Genomic DNA, 11,360 nt, shown 5'->3' on the forward strand with positions numbered 1-11,360 from the left:
TATTCAGAAATGCATTGTGCACAGTGCTGTACATACACAGAACAACAACACACATCACACACCTCAGCATATAAATCGCTTAATTTCACATTCTCATGCATACCTATGAGCAAGTATTTTATTTGCAATTGCACGTACGTTTTTTACTCCATCTTTATTATAATTCTTTAGGTTCAGAGCAAGACTTAACCTAAAGGATCACTATTTTGGAAATACCTGTCATTTGAAAGACTAAAGGCATTTTATACCAAAGTATAAGAATACGGCATAATTTATTAACCATAACAGTTCACTGGATAGAAATCAATCTAGCTTTTTATAGTGAATTTCTAAATGGAAATAAGCACATTTGACCTGTGGTTTAATTTTAGTACTTCTAATAGTGATGATGTGATGCAGGCCAAATGATAAATGGTATAATGGCACCATAGTTACTAATTCAGTTCATTAGTAACATTAGGAAAATTCAATCAGTTCATTAACTGCAAAGTTAAAGAAATTGTTAGAACTTCCAATTGGTAGGGAAGATTTGAACTTTGTGAGTTATTTCATTCTTGGCAAGGAAATTAGCTGAAGCAGACAATGAATTAATAAATCTCTCATTCCTCTGAAACTTTTAAAGTGGTAACACTGCTTAAATATTTTCCTTTGATTACAAATTTAAAGCCATATTGCACAGTGAAATATGGCATACTGGTTGACAGTGGTTTTGTGTCACACTGATTTGCGCCCTCTGAATTTCAGGCTTAAAGAACCAAAAATTATCACAGTGAAACTTTGTTGAAATGATTGAATATTTTATGTTTTCTATAGTTGCTGCAGCCAATACAAACTCAGCCCACTATCTCCCATGACTCAATGAAACTTTTTGTGACTCCAGCTTGTGCTAGAAGGGATAGGTTTTGCAATCTTAGCTAGGAAACTGAGAGGGGCCATCCAATCCTGATGGGCAGAATTTGAGCTTCTTGTAAGTAAAACAGATTAAAATTATGGATCCGTGTTCATGTATCTATCAATAAGAATGACAATTGTGCTCTAATTGCATGCATCTAATCATAATGACTTCAGTGGGAATGTCTGAGCATAACTAAAGCAGGTATTTGGCCCATTACATACAATTTCTCCCCAAAAAGCTTTGAGCAATGCTAGACTTTGCTGGCTAAAAGCAAGAGTCTAACTGTATTTGTTCATAATGCAGTGGCAAAATTTTGGAGTGCTGCTACACCTGCACCAGATAACTAATGACAGGCAGTACAATAACATTAAATACGATACAAAGTGTCTGCCATAAACTCATTTTACAAATAATCAGGTGCATCTTGTGTATTCCTCTTTCATTTGAATGAAAAGCATGACATACAATCGTTTTTGCCAGCAATTTCAAATAAAGGCTCTGGATTCAGGTAACATTATAAACTTACAGTAAACTAGGACAACATAATAATATGGCGTGTCAAATTTATTTGTAGCTGTAGGCAACGAAAAGAGAAGGAAGAACAGCTTCACTGCAGCATTACAACACAATAAAAATTTGCTCATTAAGTTTCATAAATTTCATTACAAAGTTGAATGCATATGTTTACATCACAAACACAGACAAAAGCCTGAGTTGTGAGGCATTCAGCTGGAAATTGCTTCACTCCGTAAAATTTTGTCCAAAATCTTTTAAGCAATTATGTCTCAAAGGCACTACAGCATTTGCACTATTTTCACATCTTCATGAACTATACTTTCTTATTGGGACGACATTTTGTAAAACAACATCAAGATCAGGTTGCCAGAGAGATTAAGGCTGAGAGTTTCATCAGAAGCTATGGGATTTAGGCACTCAACTCCTACTGAATTTCAATGAGATCTGGGCATGTATCTATCTCAGACTTCTTTGAAAAATCTCATCATTAATATTAATATCTAGCTTTTAACATGTGTTTGGTCAAGAGCTTTTATTATTACATGTGTACTAATGGCTACTGCTTTATTCCCACATGGGCCATGCTGCTGCACGCAATTTTATTGGGGCTCCTTCTGTATGTTAAACATGAAGGACTCGGTATTTTGAGATTATCTATCCCTTAAAGGATAAGGAGCTTATATATGCTGGCTATTGCTGATGCAATCTTCTGTATTTCTCTGTGGGATTTTATATTCCAAAATGCAGATCAAGTTTATACCAGATCTAAAAGCAAACACCCAGTCCATATCATGTAGTCTAACTTAATTAGGTAAACATGGTAAATAAAAATCACATTTTGGAGAACTAGAATGTAGAAGTATTTCTACATGGCTTACATGGTATATATGCACTAGAGGATAGGCTGGCAATTCAGGCCGACCTTGACAGACTTGCAAGGTGGGCAGATCAAAACATGATGGCATTCAACACTGAGAATTGCAAAGTTCTCTACCTCGGCGGGGGGAATCCACATCACACTTACAGGCTTAGCAGTGCTACATTTACTAGCACCATGTCCAAAAGGGACTTGGTGGTCATGATTGACCACAAGATGAATATGAACCACCGATGCGATGCCACAGCCGGCAAAGCAAACAAAACCCGGATTTGCATCTATTGATGTATCTCAAGCAAGACCCAGGAAGTCATCCTCCTGCTGTACTCGGCCTTGGTGAGGCTGCAGCTGAAGTACAGCATCCAATTCTGGGCTCTGCACTTTAGGAAAGACATGGAGAAGCTTGAGAGAGTCCAGAGGAGAGCCACACACATGATTAGAGGATGAGAACAAGTCTTATGAGGAGAGGCATGGGACTCTTCAGCCTGGAAAAGCGAAGGCTAGGAGGGACTTGGTGGCAGCCTATAAGTATATAAGGCTTGTGCATCAGGAACTGGGAGAAGGTCTGTTCACCAGGGCACACCAAGAGAAGACAAGGTCTAATGGTTACAAACTCTGGGAAGACTGTTTTAGGCTGGACAGAAGAAAAAGCTTCTTTATCATTCGAGTCCCTAGGGTCTGGAATAGACTCCCCACAGAAGTGGTGCAAGCACATACTCTGGACAGCTTGAAGATATGCTTGGATGCTTACCTTGCTGGGATCATTTGACCCCAGCAGACTTCCTGCCCCTTGGGCAAGGGGCTGGACCTGATGATCTTGCGAGGTCCCTTCCAGCCCTAATGTCTATGAGATCTACGAAATCTATGCTGTGAAGAGTTAAATGTGGTGCCCTGGACAAAAACAGTTTCATAGTTGGTAGGGTAGGGTCAGAAGGGACCCGAGCAGATCATCAAGTCCAACCCCCTGCCATGGCAGGAAATGATCTTTAATTTTCATCAGGCATTGGAACTGCACTCTCTCATACCTCTCATATTTAATTTTTATGTTATTGCTAAGCCTTCATTTCTTGAAATATAGCTGACTCCCCACAGCAGTTTATGCCAAAATTACAGACTTTAATCAGAGACCTTTTTGGATTAATAACTGACAGAGAGTTGTGCGTGTATGCATGTGCGCATTCACGTGTCCACACGCAAAGCTGTATTCAGTTATGGGATGTCATATATAATTATGGCCATTTTATCATTATGAAAATATATAAAGGAATTGTCAAATGCCCCAATAATCCTCTTTTCTCTAACACAAGGGTCACTCCCAGGGTTAAAACAGCTTCATTAAAGCATCCCTCCCTCACCCCACACCATCTTCTAATGTCCCACAGGCTGGGCATTAATGTAGCCAGTTCTCATGCCCCTCTTGGTATTCAGTCCTCCTTTCCACCATCATGCAGCCATATTATTTTAAGTGTTACGATGGTACCACTGAGAACACTCAGGTTTACATGTGAGAGACTGTTAAACAGCTCCACTGGCTGATGGAGAAACTGGCACTCTGAAAGCAAAGGGCAATATCAGTACACCTCTTATTTTCTGGTTTGGTTGTTGATTTGCTTCTGTTGGATCATACCCTAGTCTGATTGATGCTGCTTTTTTTCTGCTGAGGCCCCTCCCAGTTTCTAGGATTTACAGGTGAGAATTGTGCTTAGCAAGAGGGTGGACATTTCCCATAATCCCCTGACTCCTGGTGTATCTGTAGAGTGGCTGGGCACATCCTGGACCTCAGAGGTATAACTAGGGTGGGACAAATGGGGCAACTGCAGGGGTGGGGTAGGGAGGCATGAAAAAAGCAACTTCTGCACCCAGCCACATGTCTGCAATTGCAGTAAATTGCTGCTATCCCTGGGCCTTGGATAACTTGTTGAACAGCAATCTCTAATTATTCAAATGAGGTTGCTAATCCTCCTAGAGATCAGCCCAGTGAAAGAATGGTGGGAGCCTCAACTCTCGTTAGGTCATTAGCTTACAGCCCAGCTCTAACCTAATGCAATATAATTAATTAGTAAATGACTGCTAGACACGTGACAAAAGAGTAACAACAATTATATTAAACAACAACAACAACAATCCAATATCAATCCAATATAAACAACAACAATGCAACAAATCAATACTGCTCCAAGAGCAGGTGCTATAGAGCAGAAGCAGACTTTCATATGCAGCCAGCAATCGCTGCAGCAGCACCACTCACACACAGATCCACTCTACTGTCACGCCACAGAGGTCTTATTCCCCCCCCCCCACACACACCCAGGGGTTTTGGTGCCCCGGATCCTCACTCTGCCTACCCATGATTCCCTGCCACTGGACCATGCTGGCTATTGGCTACTCGGACCCGTCTAGTCTCAGGCGCTCCAGGCACACTCCGAACACACACACTATCATCCTGGCTGCTCCTCCAGTCACTCATTCACGCAGGGAACACAGACCAGCGTTGCCAGATCCTAAATATGAAATGGTCATATTGGGAGTTCAAAATTACTGTATTTGCTGAAAAACTATCCTACACTGAAAAAATGTACACACAAATATGTGAATAAGCATGCAAATGCATCTTCTTCTTATTTTCTTTATATTGCTCACTGTAAGTCCAGTGAGTGAATGAGAACTGGATCATTTCTTTATTTTGAGGCAAGCAGTCATAAGAAAGTGCTGGCAGTAAACCCCAAAGTTAGCTAAGACTCCCTGGGAGTGAGTTGGGTTTTGTATATGCTGCAACAATTAACTGCCTCAAAAATCATCATGCATTTTCAACACTTACTATTACTAATCATATATCGTTCAAGGGCTGAAACAGACCCTCTAGAGCAGTTCCCTTTTCTACCCATGCTTCACTGACATCTGTCAGCCATCCAGAGAGCCAATCAGATGTCCATGCACATGACACGAATGCCCTTTCACATAGCACTTTCTCATGAACATGGCACTCAGTTGTCACTCACTCAGGTAAATGTATCACTTACCCATCCAAACCAGGTTACCCAACAAGAACCAAATGGGCATGTTCAGGTGTAAAAACTAGGCCATTACATGAGGACCATTCAAAAGTTCACAAACCTTGGAACCTTCTGCCCCACTGAGCATGTGCAAGCACTAGCCAGGCCAGGAGATGCTGTCGGCAACAAACTGGCTGCATCCCTTTGCTGCTAATCCTACAAGTCCTACATGTGTGATAGTATTTAAACACATCCTGTTATATCTTGAACACTTTGGGGTCTGGAGAACTGGGCAATGCTGGTGCCCTGCATGCTGGTTTAAGAGTAGAGTTTCTCTCGTTTTTACAACTTGTAGTCAGATACTTGACATTCCTCTAACTCTCCATATTTTCTGCTGTACACAAAGCAGTTTTTTCATGAAAAGGAAGGCTAACATTAAGGTGCGTTTATGCATTAAAGCTATGTAATGAAAAAAACCATCATTAAAAGGTGACCAAATTTCAATCAAATATATGTTAACCCTCTTTGCCCCCCCGCCCAATTTTATCCTTTTGCAGAGGTACTCCTCATAACCAGGGGTATCTTATACACCCGAAAATACATTAGCTATGGAACCATAAGGATCTTTATACTTCCTGGACTATTGCAAATTTGTAGCTGCTGCACATATACATAACTCACATGATAGTGAAAAATATTTACAAGCTAATTCAAGCCCAATGGAAGGCAAACCCTCTCCATTTGAGTCAATAGAGTTGCATCTGCTTACACTAGAGACTCTTTGTGTCTTTTGGATACTGTATAAAAATCAAATATTTGCTTTGATATTTGATTCTTTTGTGGGTGCCTTTTTAATATTTGTTCTGTTTAAACATGGAGCAAACATACAGATGGAGTAAAATGTAAAAGAGCATTACAGAGTGAGCAGACGTGAAAATTCAAAATGCCAATCAAATATATTTTTCTGTGAACAATGTTTTTCCCATTATTCAATCAAGTCAAAAAATGAATTAGCTGCCTCAATCACCAATATATTTGAAAACACACACAAAAGGCTCGAGTGAAATATCACCAAAAACTTCCTACGCCTGGCTAATGACAACTAGGTGCGTCACACATGGAAACGGCCATTATGCAATGATCTCTATGCTAAAAGTTGAACCGTTATAATAGGGGCCATGGAAGGCCCTCAAGGCAGCAAAACTGCATGGCATGGAAAAGTGGAGCAGGGACACAGCAGGCTTCTGTAACTTCTGCATGTTATAAAACTAGCCTCCATGCAGAACTGTACTGAAAAGTGGGGATACGGAGCTGGGCCAAAAGGAAGAAAACAAATAAGAGATACTGCAGAGATCCAAAAGACCTGAAACTTGATTACGTTCAGGAGTCACAGTCCTATTGCAATCCAGCAGCTGTAGGAGTGATTACATACATCTAGTAAGCTCTCAGGATGTTAGAGGGGTTTTTATTAACTCAGTGATCACATAGCTCAGAAGCTGATCAAGTTTCTGAAAAAAAGAGTTGTAGTGGAGTTATAGTGCTGGTGTAACAAGGTTTTTTTGTGGCCCTTTTTCTGCCCATCCAATGATGCTCTGTGCTGCAGTTCAGGGAGCCTTGGTGGACCCCAGTGGTGCAGAAAGGCGTGGGTTTTTGTTGTAACCTCCCTAAATCTTTCCTAGTTCCTATGTAGGAACTGCACAGATTCTGCTGCCTTCAAGACCTTTGTGGGAGGGAGAAGGATTCTTGCCATAATTAATTAAGAGAGGAAGTAAATGAACCAGGTGAATATAACAGCTCTTGGAACTGATAGGTTTGGAAAGCCCAGCAGTAAATTTACTGCCAATTTACAGTGCAGGCCACATTTTAACATTCTGGGGGTGCAGTTTGTGGTGCCGGAAAGACGTTTGCGGTGCCACATCTGGTGCTTGGATGCGGCCAGAAGGTGTTATTCTAACCTAAATAGATTCATGTCCCTTTACTTCCAAACCTTATAAATCTCCTACTTCCATTTTACTCTTATGTCATAAAAAATATCTACCATTCATCAGGTGAGAAGGAAGTTCTGTGCCACACACACAAATTGTATTTCATCCCAGCCTATTTGGAAACTGAACTGTAATCTCCTTTGGGCAATCCAAATCTAAATCTTCAGTCCATTTACCTTTGCATTTTATGGAACTCCTTCAATGATTCAATAATAAAATATGGCAAACCACGGAAATTTAAAACACAAAAATTATGACTGGAAGGAGATAGCTTACTAAAATGTTAATTTGAGGCCTCTGAGATCATCATGAATGGCAACAACCTATTACTGTCTCAGAAATAAACATGGGTAAAATATAATTGAACAAAGCCAGCATACAGACTTCTTTTTACCTCAAAAAATTACATGAAAGGATGAATTATGGGAGTTATCTGCAAAGGCACAAATGCCTACTTCCCATATGTAATTGCATATGCCTGTAAAGTAGATCAAACTTCAGTATGCGTTTTTTAGGAGCAGCTATTTAATTATACGACTATCCTGTGCTTTCATGAACCCTCATCTCCATCTTGAATTGAAATTCCAAGAAGTCATGACAGGGAGAAAAACAATGCTGAGTAAGGAAGTGTCGTTTCTTTTGAATTGCTTCGTTTTGGCAATGTGATGGGTATAGAAAAAAAAATGTCCCAAACTCCAAGAACTGCTTTCTCCAATTTGACTTCTAGCTGCATAGTAACCAAACAACAAATAACCTGCCTGTGGCTTTAATTTGACCAGGAAGATCACAGGACAGATGAGACAAATTTAAAAGGCCTAGTCTACTTTTAATACTGTCCTGATAAACCAGAACAAGAAGGCAAGACAGATCAAGAGAAGACGATGCCGTGGAGACCATGAAAATCCTGAAGGCCTCCTGGAGTGGTAATGACAATAGAGGGAGCCATTTTTGCATGTAGGCATTCAATTTTTTTCTTCTGTATATTTTTACTGCCTACAAATTTCTTTGTGTGTGTGTGTATGCATTTATTTCCCAAACTCTCTGAGAACCTTCGTATAATGCATCTCTCCCTGAAGTGTTAGACATTAAACTGGAGTATGCACATTGGCTGAGTTCAAAGAAAGGGTATTTTGAGACATGCAGGGGTTTTTCAGCCCCGGCTGCGGGGGACTTGGGAAACAGTCCAGCTTCCCAAGACTCCCACAACCGGTACTTAGGGGAGTAATTCAACAGAAATCAACTGCATTACTCACGTGAGTGTAACCCTGATCTGTATATATGTTTCTGATTGTGTGCAATGCTACTAGAGCTCTGTTCTACTGTTGTGTTCTGGGATTTGCACACTGTCATTTGGTATGCAGGTTAAAAAGGGTAGGGACCTATTTTGTGGCTATGCCCTGATTTGTATCCTAAGAAACTAAACTTGAGGGACCAAGTTAGGCTGCGGGCACAATCATTGCATTACTGGCTGGATCCTGCAGATCAGCACCTGGCTGTGCAGGTGGTGTTGCCAGCAGAGCTTTGGCTTCTCCAGCCATGGGATGTTCTTCCAAGAAGAAGGATTGTTGGGAAGAGAGGGGATCCACCTGATGAAGAGAGGGAAGAGCATCTTTGCAAACAGGATTGCTAACTTAGTGAGAAGGGCTTTAAACTAGGTTTGCTGTGGGATGGAGACCAAAGTCCTGCGGTAAGTGGGGTAGCAGGAGACCTGAAGGAAGAGCAAACAGGAGGGGGCAACAGAGGAGGTGCCCTCATACTTCCTGAGAAATCAGGGCAATCAACTAGTTACTTCAGGTGCCTGTACACAAATGCATGGAGCCTGGGAAATAAGCAGGAAGAATTGGAAGCCCTTGCAGTCACAGAACTATGATGTGATCAGAATAACAGAGACTTGGTGGGAGCTTGCATGACTGGAGCACCTTCATGGATGGGTATAAAATGTTCAGGAGGAACAGGCAGGGGGAGTTGCACTTCATGTAAAAGAGCCATATGATTGCTCAGAGCCCCAGTATGAAACCGGAGATTGGCCTGTTCAGAGTCTCTGACTTGGGGTCAGAGGGGAAAGCAACAAGGAAGATGACATGGTGAGGGTCTGCTATAAACCAGCAGACCACGAGGAAGCAGTGGATGAGGCTTTTTTCAAACAACTAGTGGAAATTTCCTGATCACAGGCCCTGGTACTCATGGGGGACTTCAATAATCCTGACATCTGCTGGGAGGGCAATACAGCAATGCACAGGCAACCCAGGAAGTTTTTGGCCAGCACTGGGGACAACTTCCTGCTGCAAATGCTGGAGCAGCCAACTAGGGACCATAATGTTCTTGACCTGCTGCTCACAAACAGGGAAGAATTGGTGGGGGATGTAGTAATGGATGGCAACTTGGGCAGCAGTGACCACGAGATGACTAAGTTCAAGATCCTGAGGAAAGGAAGGGAGAGCAGCAGAGTAAGGACACTGGACTTCAGAAAAGCAGATTTTGACTCATTCAGGAAACTCATGGGCAGGATCCCCTGGGATGCCAGACTGAGGGTGATAGGAGTCCCAGAGAGCTGGCTGTACTTGAAAGAAGCCTTCCTGAGAGTGCAGGAACAAACCATCCCACTGTGCAGGAAGACTAGCAAGTATGGTGGAAGACCAGCTTGCTTTAGCAGGGAACTCTTCAGTAAACTAAATCACAAAAAAGAAAGCTCATAAGAAATGGACACTTGGACAAATAACTAGGGAAGAATATAAGCATTGCTCAGGCATGCAAAGATCAAGACTGGAAGGCCAAAGCACAATTGGAGTTGCAGCTAGCCAGGGATATAAAGGGTAACAAGAAGTATATAGGTAGCAAGAGGAGGATCAGGTAAAGTGTAGGTCCCTTACTGAATGGGGGAGGCAAACTTGTGACAGAAAATGCAGAAAAGGCTGAAATGCTCAATGCCTTTTTTGCCTCAGTCGTCACAGGCAAGATCAGCTCCCAGACTACTGCACTGGGTGGCACAGTTTGGGGAGGAGGTGAGCATCCCTCAGTGCTGAAAGAACAGGTTAGGAACTACTAGAAAAGCTGGACATCTACAAGTTCATGGGGCCAGATGGGATGTACCCAAGGGTGCTGAGAGAGCTGGCTGTTGTGATTGCAGAGCCATAGGTCATTATCTTTGAAAACTCATGGCAATCAGAAGAGGTCCTGGATGATTGGAAAAGGGCAAACATAGTGTCCATATTTAAAAAAGGGATGAAGGAGGATCCAGGGAACTACAGACCAGTCAGCCTCACCTCAGTCCCTGGAAAAATCATGGAGCAGATCCTCAAGGAATTCATTTCTAAGCACTTGGAGGAGAGGAAGGTGATTAGAAACAGTCAGCATGGATTCACCAGGGGCAAGTCATGCTTGAGAAACCTGATTGCTATCTATGATGAGGTGACTGGCTCTGTGGATGTGGGGAGACCAGTTGATTTTATGTGCCTTGAATATAGCAAGGCTTTTGATAGGGTTTTCCACAACATTCTTGCAGGCAAGCTAAGGAAGTACAGGCTGGATGAATGGACTGTAAGGTGGACAGAAAACTGGCTGGATGTCTGGTTGGCAGCCAGTATCAAGTGAGGTGCCCCAGGGGTCAGCCCTGGTGCCAGTTTTGTTCAATGTCTTCATCAACAATATGGAAGATGGCACAGAGTGCACCGTCTTCAAGTTTGAAGAAGACACCAGTCTGGGGGGAGTAGTAGGTACGCTGGAAGGTAGGGTCAGGATTCCAAGTGACCTGGACAAATTGGAGGATTGGGCCAAAAGAAATCTCATGAGGTTCAACAAGGACTAGTGCAAAGTCCTGCACTTGGGACAGAACAATCCCATGCATGGCTACAGCCTGGGGACTCACTGGCTAAGCAGCAGCTCTGCAGAAAAGGACCTGGGGGTTACAGTGGACAATATGCTGAATATGATTCAGCAGTCTTCCCTGGTTGCCAAGAAGGCTAACAGCATGCTGGACTGCATTGGTAGGTGTGTTGCCAGTAGGTCAAGGGAAGTGATTATTAGGCCAGTGATTCAGCTGATTCGGGGGACAGTGATTTGATTCAGTGATTCGAATCACTGTCCAGGATCGAATC

Source organism: Gavialis gangeticus, unplaced genomic scaffold (assembly GCF_001723915.1).
Source record: "Gavialis gangeticus isolate Ggan-Ray unplaced genomic scaffold, GavGan_comp1, whole genome shotgun sequence".
NCBI classification, from domain to species: Eukaryota; Metazoa; Chordata; order Crocodylia; family Gavialidae; genus Gavialis; species Gavialis gangeticus.